The following is a 27,026-nucleotide window of genomic DNA, read 5'->3' on the forward strand; positions in this document are numbered from 1 at the left end:
GTTAGGTCTGAGCGGGGAGTCAGGATGTCTTGATTTGAATCCCAGCTAAGGCATCCATCCATGCAGTGACCTTTAGCAAGTTACTCATCCTCTAAGGTCTTAGTTTCCTCCTCTCTAATGTGGGAGAGAGAAATTTTTTACTTTAGGGCTGTTGATGGGATTAGAAGAGTTAGTACCTGTGACCTTCTTACTTAAAGCACACCCAAATGCTTAGAATAATGCCTAGGAAATAGTAACAGTGTTACTGTTAGCTGGTAATTATGGTATTATTATAACAAGGACATTATAACAGTAATAATAAGCATTACTATTTCTCTAGTACTGAATATCATCATTTTTCCTACACCAGAAGTTCATGAATTTTCTTGATTCACAGTCAGTCATTTTTTTCACAGTATATCTAGGCCAAAGGAAAACACCTAATAATTTGGTTTGTTATGTTACTATATGTAAACGATTTAACAAGTGTTTATGTCCTCCTAACTTGGTAGCCATTTGAAAATATACTAAGTACTAGAAAAATACTATTTCATTTCAATCCTAAAAAAACGGTTGCTTAACTGTGTACACCAGTTGGGCACCCGAGTAAATGGCAGACTCAAATACAGTCACGTGATGGGAATGAGCACACAGAGGGAGGAGGGACTCAGAGAAGCCCTCCCCGAGGAGGTGGAGGCTGAGCTGGGCTGATGGATAAGGAGATGCTACGCAGGTGAGTGAGACGATGGTGGTGATGATGGGGACTATGATTTCTTGAGCACCTGTTATAAACCTTGAGTCCCTGCAGTGAGTATTATTATTATTCCCATTTTTAGACATGAAAATTTGAGAATCAGAGAAGTTAAATATTAGCCCATGGTCACAGAGCCAACATCCAAATACACACGTATGAATTTCACAGCTCCTGTTCTACTATACTCACTTACTCAACATAAGGCTCACTTCCTAGGGACAGAGGCAAGGACAGAAGGGTTAAGTTAACCTTTCCCCTGAATCACTACGCGGGAAAGGGAAAGCAAAGCTGAAAACACTGGGAGAGAGCAGAGTTTATTTTCCCCTCTGTCATGTCCTCCAGTTTCTTCAGCTGCTGCAGCACACACTGGAATGAGTGATTAGCTATGATGATTTTAATTAAAGTGGAGCATACCAATTAATAAATGAGAGTGCTGGCGTCCTTGCTCGTATGACAACTCCTTTCACGGTGCCAGCTTTCCGGGGAAAGAACTGAGATGGCGCAACATTCCTCCACCCTTCAGACGAGATGATTAAACATAATTCAAGTCTTTTTCTTGTTTCCAGCTGGTTTCCTATCTGAGACTAGCACGGAGTTTTGATACAATTGCTGGAGTGATCAGCCCCTAGGGTCCCTCCCGGGGTCTGTGTATAGACTCCATTCAGAAATCTTTGTTTTTGGTGTACCGTGCAGCACGTGGAACTTCCCCAGCCAGGGACCTGGGGGTCAGACCCATGCCCCCCTGCAGTGGAAGTGAGGAGTCTTACCCACTGCACTGCCATAGAAGTCCTCCATTCAGAAATCTTGATTGCCCCCTCATCACCACTTGGACAGCTCTGTCTGCCGTTCCATGGTTGCACACCCCTCAGACTTAAGACTCAAATCCTCTATGCCCACTCCTCCAACCAGCCCTATTACATAGCACAGACACTGCTTCATCACTCCTCTTTGCATACCTCTCTCTCTCATGTATATATATATAGGCTTCCCGGGTGACACAATGGTAAAGAATTGTCTGCCAATACAGGAGACACAAGAGGTGTGGATTCTATCCCTAAATCAGGAGGATCCTCTGGAGAAGGAAGTGGCAACCACCCTAGCATTCTTGCCTGGAAAATTCCATGGACAGAGGAGCCTGGAGGGCTACAGTCCATGGGGCCATAGAGTTGGACATGACTGAGCAGCTGAGCACACGCACAGATAACAGATCCCCAGGCCATGCAACCCCTCAGTCTGACTTCTCCTGGCCTCTGGTGAATGGACCAGGGGTCCACGGTCAACCCAAAGGTAACATCTTATTTTATGGAAGAAAATGGCAACTCACTGCAGTATTCTTGCCTGGGAAATCCCATGGACAGAGGAGTCTGGCGGACTATAGTCCATGGGGTCGCAAAGAATTGGCTGTGACTGAGAATGCATGAAATCTGTGACTCATTTAAACAGATGACCTGGATAGGAATTAAAACACAGAGACATCACTTTGCCAACAAAGTCATGTAAAGATGTAAGAGTTGGACCAAAAAGAAGGCTGAGCACCAAAGAATTGATGCTTTTAAATTGTGGTACTGGAGAAGACTCTTGAGAGTCCCTCGCATATCAAGGAGATCAAGCCAGTCAATCCTGAAGGAAACCAACCCTGGATATTCACTGGAAGGACTGATGCTGAAGCTGAAAGCTCCAATACTTCGGCCGCCTGATGCAAAGAGCCAGTTCAGTTCAGTTCAGTCGCTCAGTCGTGTCTGACTCTTTGCAACCCCATGAATCGCAGCATGCCAGGCCTCCCTGTCCGTCACCATCTCCCGGAGTTCACTCAGACTCACGTCCATCGAGTCAGTGATGCCATCCAGCCATCTCATCCTCAGTCGTCCCCTTCTCCTCCTGCCCCCAATCCCTCCCAGCATCAGAGTCTTTTCCAATGAGCCAACACTTCAAATGAGGTGGCCAAAATACTGGAGTTTCAGCTTTAGCATCAGTCCTTCCAATGAACACCCATGACTGATCTCCTTTAGAATGGACTGGTTGGATCTCCTTGCAGTCCAAGGGACTCTCAAGAGTCTTCTCCAACACCACAGTTCAAAAGCATCAATTCTTCGGTGCTCAGCCTTCTTCACAGTCCAGCTCTCACATCCATACATGACCACAGGAAAAACCATAGCCTTGACTAGATGGACCTTTGTTGGCAAAGTAATGTCTCTGCTTTTGAATATGCTGTCTAGGTTGGTCATAATTTTTCTTCCAAGGAGTAAGCGTGTTTTAATTTCATGGCTGCAGTCACCATCTGCAGTGATTCTGGAGCCCCAAAAAATAAAGTCTGACACCGTTTCCACTGTTTCCCCATCTATTTCCCATGAAGTGATGGGACCGGATGCCACGATCTTTGTTTTCTGAATGTTGAGCTTTAAGCCAACTTTTTCGCTCTCCTCTCACTTTCATCAAGAGGCTTTTTAGCTCCTCTTCACTTTCTGCCATAAGGGTGGTGTCATCTGCATATCTGAGGTTTCTGATATTTCTCCCGGCAATCTTGATTCTAGCTTGTGTTTCTTCCAGTCCAGCGTTTCTCATGATGTACTCTGCATAGAAGTTAAATGAGCAGGGTGACAATATACAGCCTTGATGTACTCCTTTTCCTATTTGGAACCAGTCTGTTGTTCCATGTCCAGTTCTAACTGTTGCTTCCTGACCTGCATAAGAGCCAACCAATTGGAAAAGACCCTGATGCTGAGAAAGACTGAGAGCAGGAGGAGAAGGGGATGACAGAGATGAGAGGGTTGGATGGTATCACTGACTCAATGGACATGAGTTTGAGCAAACTCCAGGAGATAGTGGAGGACAGAGGAGCCTGTGTGCTGCAGTCCTTGGGGTCACAAAGAGTTGGACAGGACTTAGCAACTGAACAACAACAACTCAAGTAGCTGAGCTAAGTGCATTACATTTTCCAAAGAATTTGAACCATGACAGAAGATGATAGATGTTCGGGAACTATTTTGGCCCACATGCATGCCGAGGAGTAAGCCCAAGAAGTTAGAGTTTAAATGTTAGATGGCCAGAACTTTTTTAAAAATAGTTTCTGAATTTTTAAAATTAATTAATTTATTTTAATTGGAGGCTAATTATAATATTGATGGCTTTTGCCATACAAGTGGTGGCTTTTGCCATACATTGACATGAATCAGCCACAGGTGCACGTGTGTCCCTCATCCTGAATGCCCCCCGCCCCACCTCCCTCCACATCCCATCCCTCAGAGTTGTCCCAGAGCACCGGCTTTGAGTGACCTGTTTCATGCGTCTAACTTGGACTGGTCATCTATTTCTCATATGGTAATATACATGTTTCAATGCTATTCTCTCAAATCATCCCACCCTCACATTCTCCCACAGAGTCCAAAAGTCTGTTCTTTACATCTGTGTCTCTTTTGCTGTTTTGCATACAGGGTCATCATTACCATCTTTCTAAATTCCATATATATGCATTAATATACTATATTGGTGTTTTTCTTTCTGACTTACTTCACTCTGTATAATAGGCTCCAATTTCATCCACCTCATTAGAACTGGTTCAAATGTGTTCTTTTTAATGGCTGAGTAATACTCCATTGCGTTCATGTACCACAGCTTTCTTATCCATTCGTCTGCCGATGGACATCTAGGTTGCTTCCATGTCTAACTATTGTGAACAGTGCTGTGATGAACATTGGGGTACACATGTCTCTTTCAATTCTGGTTTCCTCGGTGTGTATGCCCAGCAGTGGGATTGCTGGGTCGTATGGCAGTTTCATTTCCAGTTTTTTAAGGAATCTCCACACTGTTCTCCATAGTGGCTGTACTAGTTTCCATTCCCACCAACAGTGTAACAGAGTTACCTTTTCTCTGCACCCTCTCCAGCATTTATTGTTTGTAGACTTTTGGAGAGCAGACATTCTGACCGGCATGAGATGGTATCTCATTGTGGTTTTGATTTGCATTTCTCTGATAATGAGTGATGTTGAGCGTCTTCACGTGTTTGTTAGAGATGGCCAGTATGTGGTGGACATGCCTTTGATGTAGGCAGTAGTTTTCATGTCAGAGATTCCACTAGGAATGACTGGAAGAAGAAATATTTCCTGAAGCAACTTAAAGATCCTTTTAAAGGTCTCATACTCAAGTCCATAAATTTTCTTTGTATAGATGTAGCCTTGGTTTGATATTTCCTTGACTGTAGTTTTCCTCATTTTTCATTTTATATTTTTGAGCTTTTATCCCTTATTTCATCATGATTATCAGTGGTACCCCTGTTTCCACTTTTTCTCTTTTTGACTTATTTTGCACAGGAAACTTGAAGTTTCTCTTCTGGTTGTTTCGTTCTACCTTCTTAATTCATTTGCATTTCTTTTTCACTTTATGAACAGATTCTGCTCTGGGCTCATTTCATCTCCTTGCACCAGCCTGGGTTTTTCTTCTAAATCTGCTACATCCCACTGAGCTCATAAAAGCATTATGGGAAATCACCTACATTTTTTTTTCTAACTATGAATCTATATGGCTTAACATCAGACCAGGTGATAAACAAGATTTGCTAGAACTCCTAACCTGTTGTGAACAAATACTGATTTTAGCTCTCTGTACTGAATTGAATGCATGCATGCTCAGTTGCTAAGTCATGTCCGATTTTTTGCAGCCCCGTGGACCATAGGCCACCAGGCAAGAATACTGGAGTGGGCTGCCATTTCCTACTCCAGGAGATCTTTATGACCCAGGGATCAAGTCCACATCTATTGCACTGTTAGACGTGTTCTTTTACCACTGAGCCACTTGGAAAGACCCAAGAAGACATCCAAGTCCTACCCACCAGTACCTGGAAAGGTGACTTGAACTGGAAAGAGAGTCTCTGCAGATGTAATGAAGTTAAGGATCTTGAAAGGAGACCATCCTGAACTTAGGATGGACCCTAAGTGCAATGACTCATGTCCTTATAAAAGAAAGGAGAGGGAGGTTGAAGACAGAACCCGAGATGCAGTGATGCTACCACCTGCCAAGGAATACCAGCCGCCAGGAGAAGGTGGAGAGACCAGAAAGGTCTCCTTTCCTAGAGCCTTCAGGGGAAGCGTGGCCCTGACTGCACCTTGATTTTGAACTCTGGCCTCCAGAGCTGTGACAGAAGGTATTTCTGTTGTTTAAAGCCACCAAGTTCATGGTCATTCATTATACCAGCCCTAGAAAGCTAAAACCTGCAGCTTCTGTAACCACCTCCTAGTTCAGGGCTAGCTCTCCACTCTGTCTCAGGAATAAGGTGGAAACAGTCCCCTGTTGACTGCTCTGGATTGGCACCCAACCCAAACTCAGTTAATCAGATTTGTCCCTTCAGTAATTCCCTTGAGACTGGGACCAGGCAGAGTCTGTGTGCCTGTTCCCTGGAGAGCACCCTTGCGTGTTCTCATGAACTAGCTCAGTTGCTAGACTAGAGACGCCGTGAAGGCAGGGGCTGTAGCTTGTTGGCCTTCCCGGGGCCTGGCAGTGCCTGGCATGCAACATTTCCCAATGTTTCGTATCTCAGCAGCTCAACCCGGAAATCTAAGTTGCCTCTTCTTTTTTTCGGCTGTCTGGGGTCTTAGTTGCAGCATGTGGGCTCTAGCTCCCTGACCAGGGACTGAACCTGGGCCCCTTGCACTGGGAGCGCAGGGTCCCAGCCACTGGACCACCAGGGAAGCCCCCTAAGTGGCCTTTGACTCTCACCCTTATGCCCTCCTACAGACGCAGTCTGGGTCCCACCCATATATCCCTTGGGTCCTACCATTGTCGTGAGCTCCAGACCACTTCTTACAGCCAATTCTTACATCTCTGTTCCTGAGGACTTTTTCTAAACCCACAGCAGATGGCCAGGAAGTGCCAGAAAATAAGGGCCCTCATAAGTTCAGTTCAGTTCAGTTGCTCAGTCATGTCTGACTCTTTGCGACCCCATGAATTGCAGCACGCCAGGCCTCCCTGTCCATCACCAACTCCCGGAGTTCACTCAGACTCACGTCCATCGAGTCAGTGATGCCATCCAGCCATCTCATCCTCTGTCGTCCCCTTCTCCTCCTGCCCCCAATCCCTCCCAGCATCAGAGTCTTTTCCAATCAGTCAACACTTCGCATGAGGTGGCCAAGGTACTGGAGTTTCAGCTTTCGCATCATTCCTTCCAAAGAAATCCCAGGGCCGATCTCCTTCAGAATGGACTGGTTGGATCTCCTTGCAGTCCAAGGGACCCTCAAGAGTCTTCTCCAACACCACAGTTCAAAAGCATCAATTCTTTGGCGCTCAGCTTTCTTCACAGTCCAACTCTCACATCCATACATGACTACTGGAAAAACCATAGCCTTGACTAGACGGACCTTTGTTGGCAAAGTAATGTCTCTGCTTTTCAATATGCTGTCTAGATTGGTCGTAACTTTTTTTCCAGGGAGCAAGTCTTTTAATTTCATGGCTGCAGTCACCATCTGCAGTGATTTTGGAGCCCCCCAAACTAAAGTCTGACACTGTTTCCACATCTATTTCCCATGAAGTGATGGGTTAGGGTTAGGCCTTCAACCAATGTCTGGTAGAATTTGGTGTATCAATAGCCCAGCTTTCGACTTCCCTGGTAATCCAGTGGTTAAGAATTTGCCTTGTTCAATATCTGGTCCAGGAAGATCCCACGTGCCATGGAACAGCTAAGCCTAATAGCCACTACTACGAAGCCTGAGCTCTGGAGCCGGTGCTCTTCAACAACAGAAGCCACTGCAATGAGAAGCCCTCGCACCGCAGCTAGAGATAGGCCCGGCTCGGCGCAACTAGAGAAAAGGCCACGTGCAGCAAGGAAGACTCCACGCAGCTAATAAATAAATACACAGTTTTCAGAAAAAGACCTAGAAAAGCTACTAAAAAATAAACCCAGTTTCTTCACCTCTTGAGCCGGATAATTCTGAAGCATGACTCTTCCCTGGATCTCAGAATGAACCAAGCCCTGCTCCAGTCACTGACTACAATAACTGGCTTGCGTGCATGCTCAGTTGCTAAGTCGTGTCCGACTCTTGTGACCCTGTGGACTGTAGCCCGCCAGGCTCTTCTGTCCATGAGATTTTCTAGGCAAAAATACCAGAGTGGGTTGCCATGCCCTCCTCCAAGGGATCTTCCTGACCCAGGGATCGAACCCCCATCTCCTGCATCTTCTGCCCTACAGGCAGAGTCTTTACCTGCTGAGCCACTAGGGAAGCCCACAGTAACTGGCTTAATACCTCACTTTTTAGTGGTTGCCTTCCTTCCCTTGTCTCTCTTCCCCTCCCCCATACCACTGTGCCTTGTATATTCCATTAAGTTGAGTCTTTGTCTCAGAGTTTATTTTTAAGTAAACCCAAACTAAGATCCTCCTATATCCAAACTTCTGCTGACCTCTATCGCATTCACCTTCAGAATATTTGTCGAATCTGGTTCTTCCTATCTCTACTGACATTAGCTTAGTTTAAGCCATCACAGACTTGTGCAAAATAGTCATGCGGTAATTACCATCGCTCCACCCCATTGTCCTCTACAGACCATTGTTTAGTCAGCCTCTAAATATGATCATGTTTTCCTTGAGACATCCTGCTGGCTTTTCGTTGTTTTTGTGAGGAAGAGGAATGGAGCTTGTAAGCCCTGTGTTCTGGTTCCTGTCTGCCTCCCCAGCTGTCTGTTTCATGTGGCACCTGCCTACTCACCTGCTCGCCTGCTCCTACCACACTGGCCTTGCTTCAGTTCATGCGCACCACAGGACTCTTGCACATGCTGACCCTTCTATCTGAAATGATTTCCCATTTGCCTGTTGTTAACTCCTACTGGTTATTCAGATCTCAGCTTCTTCGGGAAGCTCCTCTCTGTCCCTTTCCACTGGTTCTGTGTTCTCTTGGTACCATATAACTCTCCTATCACTCCTGTCAGTTACAATATTATAATGCTTTGTCTGATTCTATGATTGATGCTTCTCTCCTCTTCTAGACTCTGAGCTCCATAATGACGGATCATGTCTCAATTGTGGTCCATCATTGTACTCCAAGCACTTCCTGAAATTCTTAGCCAAAAAAAAAAAAAAAAAAAGCTGCTCCATAGATATGTATTCAACGAAAGAATAAAACTGTATAAATATAAAGGCAGCTATTTCTAATCAGATAGCCAATTAAGTAGGCCAAAGAAAAAAATCAGTCTCTTCCCAACAGTCAGCCTGATAAAAGTTAATGTAAGGTGGCCTGATATCATTGCGAGTCATCTCCTGTTTACTGGATAAAGTATATTAAGTGCCCTACCAAAAGTCAACATGAGCGAATAGCTCCTATCTTTAACCAGTTCTTGCCTTCTAGTCATTTCCATGCCTAGCTGTCCTGATGTACTTTCCTAAGAGCTACCAGAAGATAAGAATTCGATCCTCCTCTTCCTTCTATTCCCAATGCTTGGATATATGTGGGGCTCATCTCCTTCAGATCTAGATAAATTCCCCATGGTAATTCAAGTGCAAAGTTCAGAGGTCTCCCATGATTTGTTCAAACCCTCACAGGCATCTCTCCAGTCATCTCCAGTTCAGTTTCCAGCTTCTGTGCACCTTATTTCTGCATCCTGTGCCTTGACGGTGAAGACCACATCTCCTTTACTGTGGCGTCAACCCACATCCAGGACGACGACCACTCCTCGTTTTCCCCAATGTTGCCTTTTACAAAAACCTCTGTGTGACTTTAGTTGGAGATATAGGGGTATCAGCCAGGTAAGTGTAAATTGCAGAGGTTATGTTTGAATATTATGTTTTCTTGTTCTTAAAAGGTCCTGTCCATTTGTGTCAAACTGGGGTTCCAGGTTGATGTTGTATTTCTCAATACTTTTGCCCCAGCCTTGGTCTTCTCTATTTGCTCACACCACCAGCAAGATACTTATTTCTTTTGCAGGAAGGCTGAATCTACCTATTTGATTCCTTGCTTCTCATGCCCACTGGGACTCATCTTGCATATTCAATAGGCCGAGCAGTGAGTTTTCCCAAATAAAGAATTTGTCTGTACATGGTACATTAACTCCAGTATCACCTTTTTCTCACTCTGCTGGATCTTTCCTTCTTTCTTTTTTCAATGAAGTGACGGAGTGAAGTGAGGACAGCCTTTATAGCCAAGGTTCGTAGGCACTGTGGATTTAAAAAACCCATTTGTGCAAAACCCATTTGATGTATAAATGCATTGATTGTGTAAGGAGATAGATGAGCCTGAGAAATGGTGATGGGAGTGAATGATAAGATCAGAAGGACTTGGAATAAGAAGCTGGATTTGAGGCTTGGGCAGAGGGAAGGTAGGAATGAAGATAAAGATGGGCAAGCGAGGCTGGGTTGCAAAGGCTGTAGGTGAGAGTTGGAGATGAGGAATTTATATTAAAGGAGTAGTCAGGATGACTTTTAGGAGAGAGGTGGTGAGAACAACCTTGAAACAGAGATCCCACTGGGTCACCAGCCAGGGGAAGTGGGCATTGGCCCTGTCACTGCCCATTCATATTCTGTGTGACCTTGAACAGATAAATCAATGTTTCTGAACCTCAGTTTTCTTAGGTGTAAAGCATATTTGCACTAGCTGGTCTCTAAACAATGTCTACTTCTGAAATCTTGAACTCTGGACTTTCTCCAACTCTATTTGAACCCATACAGGTAATTAAGCAGTTTTGCTGAATGTTTCACAAAGGAAAAATGTGACTGAGGAAAAGAATCGCTTTTTGTCTACTGTTTGAAGTTAACAGCATGCAGAGAGTTCATTATGTGAAAATACCATTTGGGGAGATTAATTAAAAAATTCTGACATTCAGAGCAGGGATTTGGGGCAGGAATGTACAAGTCGAGAGCTCTGGGTAGAATTAGGCATCTAAACATTGCATCTTATTACGTATATGGTCAAGCATTAGGAGGGGGACATTTGGAAGCCAGTATTCCAAACCCAAGTGCTCGTTGGCTTTATGCAGTTGTTTGAATTATTGCATGTTTAATAGGATTTAGCTACAGTGCCTCTGCTTAGCAATCTGTTTCCTTGGCAATGCAATCCTCAGAGGGGCAGAGGCCATATGGAAAATAGGGGTTATTTTGTAATTTATTAAGTGAGGTGAAAGGAAGAGAATTTAATTCGATGGCTATCTTTGCATTCCCTCTACACACACAGTAAGGAAGAAGGGCCAGCACGTGGTAGATACTTAACAAATGGAAAGCATTCTTTATTATGAGAAAAAAAAATCACCCTGTGCGTCATATTATAATAGATGTCCAAACATGCTGTTTTTCAGGAAAATGCTTGTTGTTATTGTTGTTCAGTTGCTAAGACATATCCGATTCTGTGACCCCATACACTGCAGCACACCTGGCTCCTTTGTCCTTCACTATCTCTTGGAGTTTGCTCAAACTCATGTCCATTGAATCGGTGATGTCATCCAACCATCTCATTCTCTGTCACCCCCTTTGCCTCCTTCACTCAATCTTTCCCAGCATCAGGGTCTTTTCCAATAAGTTGGCTCTTCACATCAGGTGGCCAAAGTATTGGAGCTTCAGTTTTAGCATCAGTCCTTCCAGTGAGTATTCAGGGTTGATTTCCTTTAGGATGGACTGGTTGGATCTCCTTGCTGGCCAAGGGACTCTCAAGAGTCTTCTCCAGCACTACAATTCAAAGTCATCAATTCTTCAGTGCTCAGCCTTCTTTATGGTTCAGCTGTCACATCCATATATGCCTACTGGAAAAACCATAGCTTTGATTATACAGAAAACGCTTAGCAGACACAGTAACTGTTCTCCATAGTTTCATTGGCTCTTTTTATCCCCTACATCCCTCATCTGCATTCCGTCAGCAAGTCTTGTTCATTCTGTGTCCAATTCATATCCCAGGTTCATCCAGTTCTCCCACCTCTTCCGTGGCAGGTGGTCCAGCCATCATGACCTCCCACCTGGACCTACAACAGTCTCCTAATTAGTCTGTTTTTGCCCCTGCGCTCCATCCTTCATGCAGCATCTAGAGTGATCATTTGAAAACACGAGTAACATCTTTGTCACTTCTTGGCTTAAGACCTTCTAGTACCTTCCAATATTGCCTATAATAAATTGCAAACTTCTTTCCTGGTTAACAAAACTGGCACAACCTGGACCCTCCCTACCTCTGACCTTCTCATCCTGGTCTACCTCTCCAGCTTCCTTGGTGAACTAAAATGTATCCGACCTTGCTTGTCTTCCTGAAACATGCCAAGCTCACTCCCACCACAGGCTTTTTGCATCAGCAGTCCTTGTCCCTGGAGTGGTCTTCCCCAGGCTCTCTGCATGACTGGCACAAGTTTATCATCAATTCTCAGTATACTCTTCCTTTCCTGGGAGAGTCTCACCCTGAACCCCTCCCTGTGACACACTCATGTTTTAACTTTCTGCACACCGTTTCTGTATCTGATATTTTTGTATACTTATTTACTAGTTTATTTGTTCCCCCCCCCCTTCTCTGCAGAGCATAAGCTCTGGCAGTGTGGGGACCTTTTTTGTTGTATTTTACTTCCTGCCAGGAACTCAGTAAATGTATCTTGCACAGATGAGCGAAATAATTTTGTTGAAAACTAATGGTCAAGTCATGTTGCCACAAAGAAGTAGGTCAGCACAATAATGAAATCAGATCAGTGATTAGGTAAAAAATTTGCCCAAGCACTTCAGTTTTTATTTTTGGTACTATTCAATACTGATAATTTGTTTCACTATAGGACAATTTTGTAACCATTTATGTGTCCTTAATGATCTTTTATAATTGCTAATGGTTTTTTCTTTTTAAAAAAATATCTACTTTACTCTAGCTAAGTAGCCCAGCTCTACGTTTGTATTAGGTGAAAAAAATGAGGGCAGTATAGACATGCAACAACTTATGAATTATTTAAAGAAACTATGATAAATTACAGAAAAATATATGACTCCATTTTTGTCAAATAATTTTACCCATACCTCTCTGTTTAGGAGGACATTTGTCCAAGTGTTTAAAATGGTCTTCTCAGAAAGGGTGATTGGGCTTATCCTTTAACAGAAAAATTTTTGAAAGGCAAATATAAGGATTTAGAATGTTTGTGTGGAGGAGAGAGTTTTTTAATTAAAAAAACAAACAAACAATCCCTAAGTGGAAAAAAAAAAAAGAAGTAAAAATTCAAATTCTGAAACCAAGATTTTCTGCTGGTGAATTCAGCTGGGGTGCTCAGATAACAGTAATCGTTAGTACATCTTTGCAGGCATTGGCTTAGCTGACGGGCAACACCATGGCAGAATGCTGATGGCTCTGAGACCACTTCCCTTTTGTTCTCTCTCCTACTCAAGCCCCCACACATCCTACGCCATCCGTCTACACCCCAGCCATGTACTGTGATTACGTACCCGCACTACAGACTGGTCATGTGTGAGACACTCGGAGGCTTCCCTGGTGGCTCAGAGGTAAAGAATCTGCCTCTCAAGCAGGAAACATGGGTTCAACCCCTGGGTCAGGCAGATCACTTGGAGAAAGGAATGCAACCCACTCCAGAATTCTTGCCTGGAAAATCTCACGGACAAAGGAGCCTGGCAGGCTGCCGTCCATGGGGGTCACAGAAGACTTGGCAACGAAACAATGACGAAATACTCAGAGAAGCTGAAGAAGTTTTTCTATATGTGAGGCTGTGACTGCTCCCTCTCTTGGGCATCTGTTCTCATCTACTGATTCACAAGGGGTCTGAACCCTGTCCTGGGAAAGCAAATTGAAATGTGCCAGCCATGGGATACCGCTGTGTACACGCCTGTCAGAGCTTGATGGAATAGACCAAGTTGCCAGGAGAACCTCAGGGCCCCTAGGAGAGAATCAGCCTGTGAGAGAAGGAGTCTAGAATAACAGACTGAGATTGGACAAAGAACCAGAGGTTTCTTTGGAATTTTTGAAAAGGGAGATCATCGCATAAAATGAATGGTGATGTCTGCTAATCCTCTTGCCTCTTCAGTCGTGCCCGTGAGCATGCCTCCATGGAAGGGCTCTGGGGCTCTTGCCACTTACTTGTCTTAAACGATTTTTGCTATATCCCTGTTAGAAAACTATTCTCTTTGTCTGTTCTCTACATCTTCATCCCTATTCCTGCCCTGGAAATAGGCTCATCTGTACTGTTTTTCTAGATTCCACATATAGGCACTATTATACAGTATTTGTTTTGCTCTTTCGAAGTTTCCTCCCTCTACACAGTCTCTAGGTCCATCCGCATCTCTACAAGTGACCCAATTCTGTTCCTGTTGATGGCTGAGTAATACTCTGTTGTATATGGGCAGCTAGTAGGAGCCAGAGGATGAGCTGGATGGGTGGCATCACCGAGTCAATGGTCAGGAAAAGTCTGAGTGAACTCTGGGAGTGGGTGATGAACAGGGGGGCCTCACGTGCTGCGTTCCATGGGGTCGCAAAGAGTCAGACACAACTGAGCGACTGCGCTGAACTGAACAGAGTAGGAACCTGCTATAAAGCACAGGAAGCTCAGCTCAGTGCTCTGTGATGACCTAGATGGGTGGGGTGGGGGATGGAAGGGAGGTCCAAGAGGGAGGGGATATATGTATACATACAGTTGAGTCACTTCATTGTACAACAGAAACTAACACAACATTGTAAAGCAATCACACTCCAATTAGAAAAAAAAAGACCCTAAACTTGTCCACCAAGATTAGGGAAATAAAAGTTTGTAATCATGCCAAATTTCAAAGCCATGTGACAATCACGAGCTTCCTGAACTGAAGATATGGATTTAAATTAGGGCCAGATGTGTGTAATTATTTGAGAAAAAAAATATGCATAGTAACTAAAAAAGTCTGAGCCTTCACGTGCAGAAGACACTTGCTTCTCATTCCACAGATTCTTAATATAAAATTGATGCTTTTGAACTGTGGTGTTGGAGAAGACTCTTGAGAGTCCCTTGGACTGCAAGGAGATCCAACCAGTCCATTCTGAAGAGATCAGCCCTGGGTGTTCTTTGGAAGGAATGATGCTAAAGCTGAAACTCCAGTACTTTGGCCACCTCATGCGAAGAGTTGACTCATTGGAAAAGACTCTGATGCTGGGAGGGATTGGGGGAAGGAGGAGAAGGGGACGACAGAGGATGAGATGGCTGGATGGCATCACCGACTCGATGGACGTGAGTCTGAGTGAACTCCGGGAGTTGGTGATGGACAGGGAGGCCTGGCGTGCTGCGATTCATGGGGTCGCAAAGAGTCAGACACGACTGAGCGACTGAACTGAACTGAACTGAACTGAACTGAACAGAAGCGAGTCCTATCATGGGATCATAGATTCTGAAAACCTTCCATCCTCTGCTCACAGTGATCAGGCAGCTGTTTTCCCATGGCCTTCTCTTCCATGCACTCCCCCCGGAAGGAGTTCAGTTCAGTTCAGTCGCTCAGTCGTGTCTGACTCTTCGCGACCCAATGAACCGCAGCACGCCAGGCCTCCCTGTCCATCACCAACTCCCGGAGTTCACTCAAACTCACGTCCATCCAGTCAGTGACGCCGTCCAGGCATCTCATGAGTTGAGTCTAAGAGGACTCAAACAGCACGTGAGTCTTGCTTGTCTTTACAGTGCTTTCATGCTGCTTCTTGTTTAGTTGTCCTTACAATCCTATGTTGTTTCAAGCTGACTTGAAACTCAACATTGAAAAGACTAAGATCATGGTATCCAGTCCCATCACTTCATGGCAAATAGATGGGGAAAAAGTGGAAGCAGTGACAGATTTTATTTTCTTGGGCTCCAAAATCACTACGGACAGTGACTACAGCCATGAAATTAAAAGATACTTGCTTCTTGGAAAGAAAGTTATGACAAACCTAGAAAGCATACTAAAAAGCAGAGACATCACTTTGCTGACAAAGGTCCATATAGTCAAAGCTATGATTTTTTCCAGTAGTCATGTACAGATGTGAGAGTTGGACCGTAATGAAGGCTGAGCGCCGAAGAACTGATGCCTTCAAATTGTGCTGCTGGAGAAGACACTTGAGAGTCTCTTGGACAGCAAGGAGATCAAACCAGTCAATCCTGAAGGAAATCAACCCTGAGTATTCATTGGAAGGACTGATGCTGACGCTGAAGCTCTAATACTTTGGCCACCTGATGTGAAGATCCAACTCATTGGAAAAGACCCTGATGCTGGGAAAGATTGAAGGCAGAAGGAGAAAAGGGCAAGAGAGGATGAGATGGTTGGATGGCATCACCAACTCAATAGACATGAGTTTGAGCAAACTCTGGGACATAGTGAAGGACGGGGAAGCCTGGTGTGTTGCAATCCATGGGGTTGCAAGGAGTCAGACATGACTTAGGAACTGAATACACAACAACAATCCTATATGCAACACTGGACCAGTTATCCATGTTGTACCCCAGGAGTCAGGATATTTGGTGATGTTCAATGCTTTTCTAAGAACCCATGGCTATTTGAATGAGGATCTCCATGGCAGAAGTGATTCCTGGTTCTCCATCAGATTTCTCATGAAAGACCAAGGGGAGAGAAATTGTGTTTATCATGGTCGAGCTCTGCAGTAGCTGGACTTGTGCTCTGCCCAGCATGAGTTCCTATTGCCCTTGGCCATCAGCCATTACTGAGTATCCCAGTTACATCTGTTCATATAATTATTCTAGTCTGAATTGGGGCCCCATGTCTTATAACCAAAGGAAAGAAAGTGAAAGTGAAAGAAAGTCTTCCCTGGTGCCTCAGAGGATAAAGCATTTGCCTGTAATGTAGGAGACCTGGGTTTGATCCCTGGGTTGGGAAGATCCCCTGGAGAAGGAAATGGTAACCCACTCCAGTATTCTTGCCTGGAGAATCCCATGGACAGAGGAGCCTGGCGGACTACAGTCCACAGGGTCGCAAAGAGGAACCCTAACTCAAATGCATTAATGGCCAAAATCTTCATCTTGCCTCAGTTACTTCTTTTGAGGTTCCTGTCACAGATCCCAGTATTGATTTTCTTGTTTGGGCAGCAAATTTTTAGATATTTTAAAGGATATTATGGAAGTAGGGGAAAATACGCTACTGTTCAATTGTGTGCCCTGAGAATTCCAGGCAGCGTTAAGTTCAGAAGATCCCTAGGAGTAACATTAAGAAGAAAATGCTAAGCAGATGACAAGGTGGAAATTGACTGCCAGAAAATTCTATCCTTTTCTATCTCTACTCAAGGCAATCTGACAAAATTCATTAATTTTGACTTCCAGCTAATAACATATCAGCAGATAAGCTCCCTGATGAACTTTTTCTCTGGAACATAAGGCCACTGATGTTCAGAGGGCATACGACACTGTGAAATTAATGCCTGTGCTCTGCTAGTAGGCCCAAAAAAGTTGTGTTTCTAGGACTAAACTCTTCAGATAAATTCTCTTGGCTGTAAGTACTCGGCCCTCAGGGGCAATCAAAAGTAAACAATTAGATTATCTTGATTTGCTCATACTTTGCAGTAAACTGTTCTGTATAAAGTTTCCCTTCTCCAGCTCTCCATTGATTCTTGGCTGTGCTATTATGAGAAGTGAACTATGCTGTCTGTTATTTATTTCTCAATTTATTCTCAGTTTCTCTAAGATTTAATCACTAAAAATCATGAAGGGGCCAACATATTTTTTAAAAGCAATACACAAAACTAGCTTCCCTAGTAGCTCAGAGGGTGAAGCTACTGCCTGCAAGGCAGGAGACCTGGGTTCGATCCCTGGGTCAGGAAAATCCCCAGAGAAGGAAATGGCAACCCACTCCAGTGTGCTTGCCTGGAGAATTCGTGGACTAAGAAATCCGTTGGGCTACAATCCACGGATTTGCAAACAGTCAGACACGACTGAGCGACTAATATACATACAATACACAAAACAGTTGGATTATAGGGTTCTGTTGTCAGATTTAAAGCCCAAAGGAAAGAATGCCCCTCTCCCTCCTAGCACTTCTATTACAACAACTACTCCAAAGAGGATAAAAATGAATGAGACCAGCCCCAATTTTGGAGAACTGGTAGTTGAAAGAGTAAGGATTAGGTCTATATAATGACGGTCCTAACAGTGATAGCAAAGAACCCAAATTGCTATCACCACTTTTGAAGGCTTACTGGTATTGTTCTAAAGCAGAGAATCACAAACTATGGCCCAAGGCTTATTTTTGTCAATAAAGGTTTATTAGAACACCAGCCATGCCCATTTATTTGCATAAATAATGGCCTGTGGCCACTTTGGCTCCACACTGATAGAGCTGAGTATTGCCACAGACACCTGTGTTCTACAAAGCCCCCAAATATTTATTCTCTGACCCTCTATAGAAAAAAGTTTACTGAACCTGATCTAAATGCTCTTCTAGCATTTTCCTATAAAACCCTCACAAAGACTAGGAAGTAGATTGATGCTATTTCCAGCCCCACTTTACAGATTTACTTTACAGATTTACAACAAACCCAGAGAAGATCAGCCAGTTCTTCAAGTAAAGCTGGAGCTCGATCCACTTCTATTTGTAACACCTATGTTTTTTAGAAATCCACAATGTGCATGCATGTGTGCCAAGTTGCTTAAGCCATGTCTGACTCTTTGCGACCCTATGGACTATAGCCCGCCAGCTCCTCTGTCCATGGGATTCTCCAGGAAAGAAATACTGGTATGGGTTGCCATCCACAATACTGTCTCCCTAATGCCAACAATACAATTATCTTCCACTAGTGCCCTCTAGAATCTATAAAATCTGCTGCCCAGGCAAGAAAAAGTAGCCTTTGGGATTAAGGCACAAGGCCTAGACAGTAGACTAAGGAGGTGGGTGCAGGAGGAATTAGGAAGGCCGTTTTGTATTGTGCATTACATAAATACCAGCCAGGAGTAAATGGTGTCACCACAAAATTAAAACTTCTTTGTTCTGATGTACTCTCTCCTTTCAACTCTGAGCCTCTGATGATCTTGAGTAATTTGGGAAAAATTCGAGAACTTCCATATGTTCTGTGCCTTAGAACAATACAAAAACAGTGGCAAGAAAAGCTTGCTACTACAGGACTTGGCTATTCAGAGCTTGTGAGAAACCCATATGTTAGGTCATTCTTTTCCACCTGGGACTGTAAAATCGGCAGCACGTCAAGCCCAACCACAGACATCTTGACTGGTGGAAGGGATCAGTCATTTTCGTGATGGCTTGAGAATGACGGAGCTTCATGTAAGTCGCCTACAGCACGGTATAACTTTTCCTGTGTACAGGTGAGGAGCCCCACCCAAGCTTGTCCTTGAGGGGTGAAGGACATGGTTTCCCTCTGTGACCCCAGCTTGGCTCCTGATACCATTTCTGTTCCATTCTGGCTCTGGATCTTCAATTTCCCTTCATGTTTCAACCCTGTTCCCATTTCTTGAGTTTGCTGAATGCCCTTGGCTTCTCTGATCTGACCTCTGGGGACAGCCCTCTTCCAATTTCTCCTCCACCCACCAAATGAAAGAGGATGCCTTGTATTTTTTCACCCCTTACCCCTTGCCTTGGCAGGGCTCTGCCCACTCAGCACTTGGACTGCCTCTTTACCTAAGAGGTGCCTTGGCAAAAGCTCCGGTTCTGTCTCAGCCTGGATCTTGGCAAATCCAATATCAATCCCTGTAACATGAGCATATTTCCTTGGAGGATTTGAGGCTCTCCATTGCATCTCTATATTATCCACTTTTGAGAAAAAGTGGGGGGAGGAAAGTAGGGGAAAACCCTACTCATTTGGGAGTTAGAGACTTCTGGACCCATCACCTCTCATCCCTGGTGGGTGTGGCCAAAGTCCTTTAATCCTATAATCCTTCATGCACTCATTTGTCAGAGGAGCATTAACTTGTCTGTTCTGCAAGGTGGTTGGAAGTAACAGAGGCACTGAGAGTGAGCAGCCTCCAAACTCTCCACCAAGAGGGCACTAAGTGATAAGGGCAGGTCTCATTCCCATTTGGGGCCATCTTAGCACAGACTCGTGCCCAACAGATTCCTGTCTCCAGAACTCTGTGCCCACAGCTGGCTGTCTAAGAGTCTTCATTCTGATCGGTCTGGTTTGTGTTCAACCCCTGCTCTCTAGTGCACTGTTACTCAAAATGTGGTCCCTGGATAAGCGCCCTGGTCCTCACTCTGGAGCTTGTGAGAAATGTGGAATTTTAGACCCATCCCCAGACTCAGTGAATGAGAGTCTGCACTGTAGCCGTTCCCAGTGATTCTTGTACATACCAAAGTTTGAGCAGCCCTGCTCTGGTTCACTCTTCCCCTGTAATTACCATCTGTAATTTCTCCCCATAATACATGGCAGATGATGGACGAGACTCTTATTGCTGCTGAAACAAGTTATCACAAATTCAGTGGCTTAAAGCAGCACCGATTTAGTCTCTAGAGCTTCTGCAAGCAAGAAGTCGGAAAGTAGTTTCTCCAGGGCTGAAACCAGAGCGCTGGCAGGGCCAAGGCCATCAAGAGAGGCTCTGTTCTGTCGCCTTTCTCAGCTTCTAGAGCCACATTCCTCGGCCGGTGGCATCCTCCTCCACCTCCAGAACTATCAGCAGCACCCTGCTTCAGCTCCATGTGGCCTCGTGTCTCTCTCTCCGCTGCCTCTTTATAAGGACTTTTGTTTACATTTGAGACCCAGCCAGACAGTCCAGGATTCTCTGGGTTATAATCTGAAGATCCGTCACGTACTCACATATGCAAAGCTCCTTTTGCTGTGTAAGGTGATATTCACAGCTGTGGGTGTGAGGGTGTGGATATATGGGAGGCCCAGAATGCAGGCCACTATACCTGAGTCTCTAATTTGGCACTTAATAGGTCTTTAATAATAAAAGTTGGTTAACATTTTTATTCCTTTCATGAATATCGTAATTAGTAGATGCCCCCATTAGTAGATGGGGGCAAAGAAACAGACTATAATATATTATAACTGAGTATTTATAGACATATCCCTCAGGTTCATATGTTTTCAGTGGAACAGGTAATTAACCTTGAAATTTTCACAAAAGAGGTAAATGAGTCCACAGTAAGAAAACGGAATAGAAATTCAGATTCAGCCAGTGATTGCGATGGGGAGAGCCATTCTAAGCTGAGAGAACAGCATCTAAACAGGCTTGGAGACATGAAACAACAAAACCTATTCAAGGAGCTGTCAGTGTTAGGGGAACTAGAGTCTAAGTCTGAAAGCAGTTGATAAGGATTGCATCAGGAAGGGTTTTGAGTATCTCACCAAGAAAATGGGTGTCCATCCTGTAGAGTGCAGGCAATTGTTAAAGGGTTAAAAATCCAGACTGAGAAGATCAGAGCATCATTGAGGAAATGCCGTTCTGGCAACAGTGTTGAGGCTATTTTGCAAAAGCTCAGCACAATTAAATTAACTTCTCAGTTCATTGCAGGTGTTTCAATATATTTCCGCTCATCATCCCTCTTGTGCAGCTTCACACTTGAACTGCTGGAGAAAAAGGGACCCAGAAAAACAAGGTGTTTTGTTCCAATCAGATGCCACTCTGGTCTGAGCTGGGGCACAGCTGTTCAGTGATCATCAACACACCAGCCGCTGTTTCAATCCTTTGTAACCAGGGAGGGGACGCCAGGTATGAAATGGCAAAGAGAGCTCTGGGCACAGCATGCCTGGAAGGCTTGACTCCTTCAAGACAAGCCTGGTGTGTCTCAGATTCAGAAGGTTCATGCAGATCTTAGTCATCCGCCTTTGGAATGGGCATCTCCAGGCAGTTCTGACAGTCAGCAGGATTAAGGAGCACGGCCTTAGCCGCCTGAGCTGTCGTCTGGTACTCTGAGATCAATGGACTGTTGGTTCAATGTAGATGGACAGCCCATGGATTTTCCTGGCTTCCCTGGACACGGAGGGGACAAAGAGGCAGCTGGTCACAACGATCATTTGCCTTATCTTAACTATGCCTAATCTTTACAACGGAGTGTTTGAGACTACTGAATTTCACCCACAGTAAGAAATTCATGTTATGTTGCAGCGCGTGGCTGTCCTATCACAGTACACACTGAGTGTAGAGCGCCAACGCATTTTCTGTTCCGTTCTGCTCTGCTTTATTTCATTTTTAAAATGTTGGTCATCACGCTCTAAATTGATTTAGTGATCTGCAGTTTAAGACTAAATGGAGAGTCTGGTTGTCCCATCATTCTAGCAAAAGAATCAAGGGTGAAGTGACTTAAGCAACACACCCAAGGCAACATCAACCCCAGTCAGCTGCAAACTCCACATCCTTCCATCGTGTCATCCTGCATCCCAAGTCACAGAGCCTCTGCCACTGGGCCGAGTGCAGCAAAGAAGTGATGGCAGCTGCAGCAATGACTTAAGAAATTATATAGCCAGCATCTTTTTTGCTTTTTTAAAGATGTTTTTCATGTGGATCACTTTTGAAGTCTTAATTGAATTTGAAATAATATTGCTTTATGTTTTGGTCTTTTGGCCTCGAGCCCCCCAGTCAGGATCAAACCCACACCCCCTGCACTGGAAGGCAGTCTTAACCACTGCACCACCAGGGAAGTCGCTAGCCAGCATCACTAGCCAATACCTTTTAAGCCCCAATGACATGGTCACCATTGCACCAAGTGGAAGGGTTATGTGCTTTCTAATTTAATACCTTGGCCCCTGATGCGAAAAGCCAACTCACTGGAAAAGAGCCTGCTGCTAGGAAAGATTGAGGGCAAGAGGAGAAGGGGGTGACAGGGGATGAGATGGTTGGATGGCATCACCGACTCAATGGGCATGAGTTTGAGCGAGCTCGCGGAGACTGTGAAGAGCAGAGAGTCAGACCCAACTTAGCGGCTGAACAACAATTTAAGTGAGGGAGAAATAGCACCAGAGACAATAGGATAGAATGGGACATTTGATGACTCAAACACAGGAAGCTTTGCATTTGCTCAACCCTCATCCCCGACTCCTGCTAACCAACTCCAGCCTCAGATCACTCAGCTGTACCCAGGGCTCAGTGACTCGCTTGATGCCAGTGAACATCTGTCCCTCCAAATAGTTACATGAAGGATCAAAAGTGCTAAGTCCCTTTGTAAACTGTGCAAATATTACTTCTTATTTCCCATTTTTGAAAGGCCCATGCTGCAAAGAAGATGGAAAAATGCAAAGCTTTTAGCTTTGTCCTTTTATCAAAGAAGGCAAATAGGAAAATCAGGATGCTCCTAGCTTCAAAAAAGAGGGTCTGATACAACAGATTCTTGCCAAAAAAAGAATTTTGTTTCTTTCCAATAAAGGAAATAGAACTGTCTGGTTACCTGGCTGACCTGTGCCCTGCAAGGAGGGGCTTGTCCCTTCTAGGGTCACAGGGGATGTCCATGCTGGGCCCTGGACATCCATTCCCATCACCGCTCACCAGGAAAGATAGAATGAATATTAGATACAAAGTGTTTCCTGGCTGGGAGTTTCTTGTCCCTCTATTCACACGACTTCTACCTGCTCTTAGCTCCCCCAGTGAGCTCTGTGTCTTGCAAACTGGAGGACTGAGGGGGAGAAGACGTGTGTGGCAGGTGGCTGTGAATTGAGAAATATCACAGTCCAGTACCAGAAGGGAGATCTCTGCAGAGAAGATTCTTGTGCCCCAGATGGACATGCACCAGAAAGTCTGCCAGCAGGGCCGGGTGAGAGTGGCATGCAGAGGACGCACCAGACATGACCGGGTCCCGCGCTGTCCCCTCACCGCCAGCCTTGTCCCCTGAGATGTCCTTCCCCTGCAATGTCGGCTCCACGCAACTGCCGCGCCCCACCCCTGGCCGACCTTAAGGGCTGCCTTAGCTCCGGAGATCTTTCTGTCGTTCTCTCTTTCTCTCATTCTCCCCCTTTCTCTCTCTTTTGTTCCCATAGCACTTTTCAGGTACTTTAACTCAGTGCAACAGAAACATAGGTGCCCTCATTTTAACACCCTACATTCCTTAAGAAATATAATTGTGTAAGAAACAAAATGTGGATTCAAATCTCACTCTGCCTCTTTCCGGCTTTGTGAGCAAATCCCCTTACCACCATTCCACAGGGCTCCAATGGGATACAACCTGGGGTCTGGGTTTTAATCCTGATTTGAGGAAGTCACAGCACATAGCCTGTGGCACATGTGGGCAAGACACCAACTAAGTCTCAGCCTCCAGAGCTGGGCGTGAAGGCAACACTAGCTGCCAGCTGTGCGGGTGGGGGCTTTCCCAGTACACACATGAGGACGCCAACACCATCAGAGGCTTTTCCAGCATCTCAGGGCTCGGAAGATGGTGAGGGTGGAAGGAGGGGAGGTGTGGAGCCCCTAGCACTGCCAGGTACGAGGAGTGGCTTATAGCTGCTCTCCCTGTCCGGGGCTGGGGAACAGGGAAACCCTCGTTATTTCCTGTCCATTCTTGGGGGCTCAGTTTCTGCCTTACGATGCGCTTTGCGCCTAGTAGGCTCCTGGCTGGTATTTGTGCTGTGCTGCGCTTAGTCACTCAGTTGTGTCCAACTCCGTGCGACACCATGGGCTGCAGCTTGCCAGGCTCCTCTGTCCATGGGATTCTCCAGGCAAGAACGCTGGAGTGGGTTGCCATGCCCTCCTCCAGGGGATCTCTCCAACCCAGGGATTGAACCCAGGTCTCCCACATGGCAGGCGGATTCTTTACCATCTGAGCCACCAGGGAAGCCCAGGCAACCAAGATCCAGCCAGATCTAGCCTCCTAATGTAGGTTCCGGGAGGGGAGAAGACGCCACAGTTTCAGCTAAAGCTGGTTGGGGGATGTTCAGGAGATGGGAGGACAGGGCACTGCAAACAGCTTGGCAGGTTGACACTCCCCTCTCATTTCTGTGAATCCGTCCATCCATCCACTCATTCATTCATTCACTAGTGAGTGAGGTCATGCTCTCCTTCTTTAAACCCAAGGGGAAAAAACGGGTCTTCAGCGTCTCCCTCTGAAATAGCATCTTGGCCAGACTTAAAGGCTTTCACTCCAGCAATCCAAAAACCCAGAGTCATGAAGTCAGACTGCTCTCACCAGACAGACTGCAGATGGTGAGCAGGTCAAAGCTGACGCGGCGTTTCCTCCGCACGCAGCGCAGCCGGGCCGCTGGTCCTCTGGTCACACTGGGCAGAGGGCCAGGTGCTTGCTCTCTGCTCTCTGCTCTCAGACGTCCGCACACTTGCTCTGTGCCCATGGGTGAGCCGCTTGACGTCTCTGGGAGGCTGACGGTGTGCACCTTCCTGGTATGTAAATACGGCACTGCTGTGAACAGGGGCTCCCACACCCAGCCCAGGCCTTTGCAGTCCTGGTCTCAGCTCATCTTCTCAACAACCCCGTGTTGCTGCAATTCCAACTAGAGTTGGTCTGAGTCCAGACGCCAGGCTTTTCAGCGCTGAGTGTTTTCTCTAAAGCCAGCCAGCTTGTGTACCAGCTCTGTGTTGTTTTTTGTCCTTGCTATGTCCCATTTGCAAACTGAAATACACTTATCTTAAAGGGAAAATATATTTCCCTGCCATGAAAGGAATACCAATGTCACTTGCTGCCGAGAGAAGGTAAAGTCAAAGCGAGAGACGGAACAGTGGTATAAAATTCCAGCCAGAGAGCAGTGTTTACCAGGCTGAGCCCAGGGCTCATCAGAAAACAGACGACACCTTCCAAGGGGACACTGAGGAGCGTTTACTGGAGAAACTACTAACAAAGCTGTGGGCAGGGTTATGGGAAACTAACAAGGGACTGCAAGAGTAGAGAGCAAGGACCCTCTAGGGTCGGGTTAGTATATTTAGCCAATAAAAGTACAGAGTGTCCAGTAAAAACAACAAATAATTTGATGACAAAGGTCTGTATGGTCAAAGCCATGGTTTTTCCAGTAGTCACGTGTGGACGTGAGAGTTGGACTATAGAGGAAGCTGAGTGCCAAAGAGTTGATGCTTTCAGATTATGGTGCTGGAGAAGACTCTTGAGAGTCCCTTGGACTGCAAGGAGATCAAACCAGTCAATCTAAAGGAAATCAACCTTGGATACTCATTGAAAGGACTACTGCTGAAGCTGAAGCTCCAATACTTTGCCCACCTGATGCGAAGAGCCGAATCATTGGAAAAGATCCTGATGCTGGGAAAGACTGAGGGCAGGAGGAGAAGGGGATGACAGAGGATAAGATGGTTGGATGGCATCACCGACTCAATGGACATGAATTTGAGCAAACTCTGGTAGATAGTGAAGGACAAGGAAGCCTGGCATGCTGCAGTCCATGGGGTCACAAAGAGGTGACACAACTTAGCAACTGAACAACAGCAATTTTCAGAAAATAGCAAATAATTTTTGATATAACTCTGCCTAAGGCAATACTTGGTATCTACTTGCACTGAAATTGTTTGTTGCTGCCTGAAATTCAAATTACCTGGACATCCTGTATTTTTCTAGCAACCCTCCCATTAGGAGGGAAAGAGGAGGAGAAGCGGTTGCTGAAACACACAGGGAGAGTGAGGTCTGCAGAAGGAAGGCTGCCTGGATAGAGCTGTGGCTTCTGTGCGTGACAGACGGGGCAGTGGAGGGGCTGGGGAGCAAGGACCCGGAGCGTCTCTCCTCCTCCAGGCTTCCCATCACCTGCTGGCGTTCCCCATTATTAGAAACTAACAATCAAGTAAGCCTATTATGTCTTCCAATGGTTTCCATGAAGATCAGCCTCCCAGGGCACAGAGCTTTGGTAGAAAGAAAAGGAGAGTGGACACGCAGGGCAAATAGAAGATACTAGCACACCTCCAGTTACTTGAGCCCAAAGTCTAATCGCTCACTGTTAAAAGATTAGCAAGTGTTAGAAAAGTATCAAATTCTTGCTGGCATCTGACCTTTCACTTTCCACTTAACTTGGTCAAAAGGTTTGGGGGAAAATGAGAAAAGGAAAAAAAAAAGTCCCTTTCTCGTGAAAGGCTAGTGTTATTTAATGTCATGGCAGTGGACCGCCTAAAATGACATTCGTGCGAGACCTACGTAAACCTTGGGAAACGCTGTAGGTAAGCTACCGCTAGGGTCAAGGGAGGGAGGCGCCCACCTCAGATACAAGACTTCAGGAGATGGCAAAGTAATCAAGGGAAAGAATATTCTAATACATTATCTCTAGACATCACAATGAGCACAAACATCCATAATAACTGAAATGTCGATATCTTGGTAAAGACCGGATCCATCCCTGCCTTTGCAAAGCTCAGCCCCGCTCGCCCCACCCTAAACCCAGGGCCTGCCGGTGGTGTCTGCACTTGGTGTGTGGGTTAGTCATGGTCCTTATCACGTCTAGAGGGTCCTCTTATTCCCAAGGCATGCTGGCTTGTGTAGCATTCAAAGACACACACACAAAAACACACTTTTCAAGTTTACTGGCCAAAGAAAGGATGTCAGCATTTAAAT

The sequence above is a fragment of the Capricornis sumatraensis genome, chromosome 20 (assembly GCF_032405125.1).
Source record: "Capricornis sumatraensis isolate serow.1 chromosome 20, serow.2, whole genome shotgun sequence".
Taxonomy (NCBI): domain Eukaryota; kingdom Metazoa; phylum Chordata; class Mammalia; order Artiodactyla; family Bovidae; genus Capricornis; species Capricornis sumatraensis.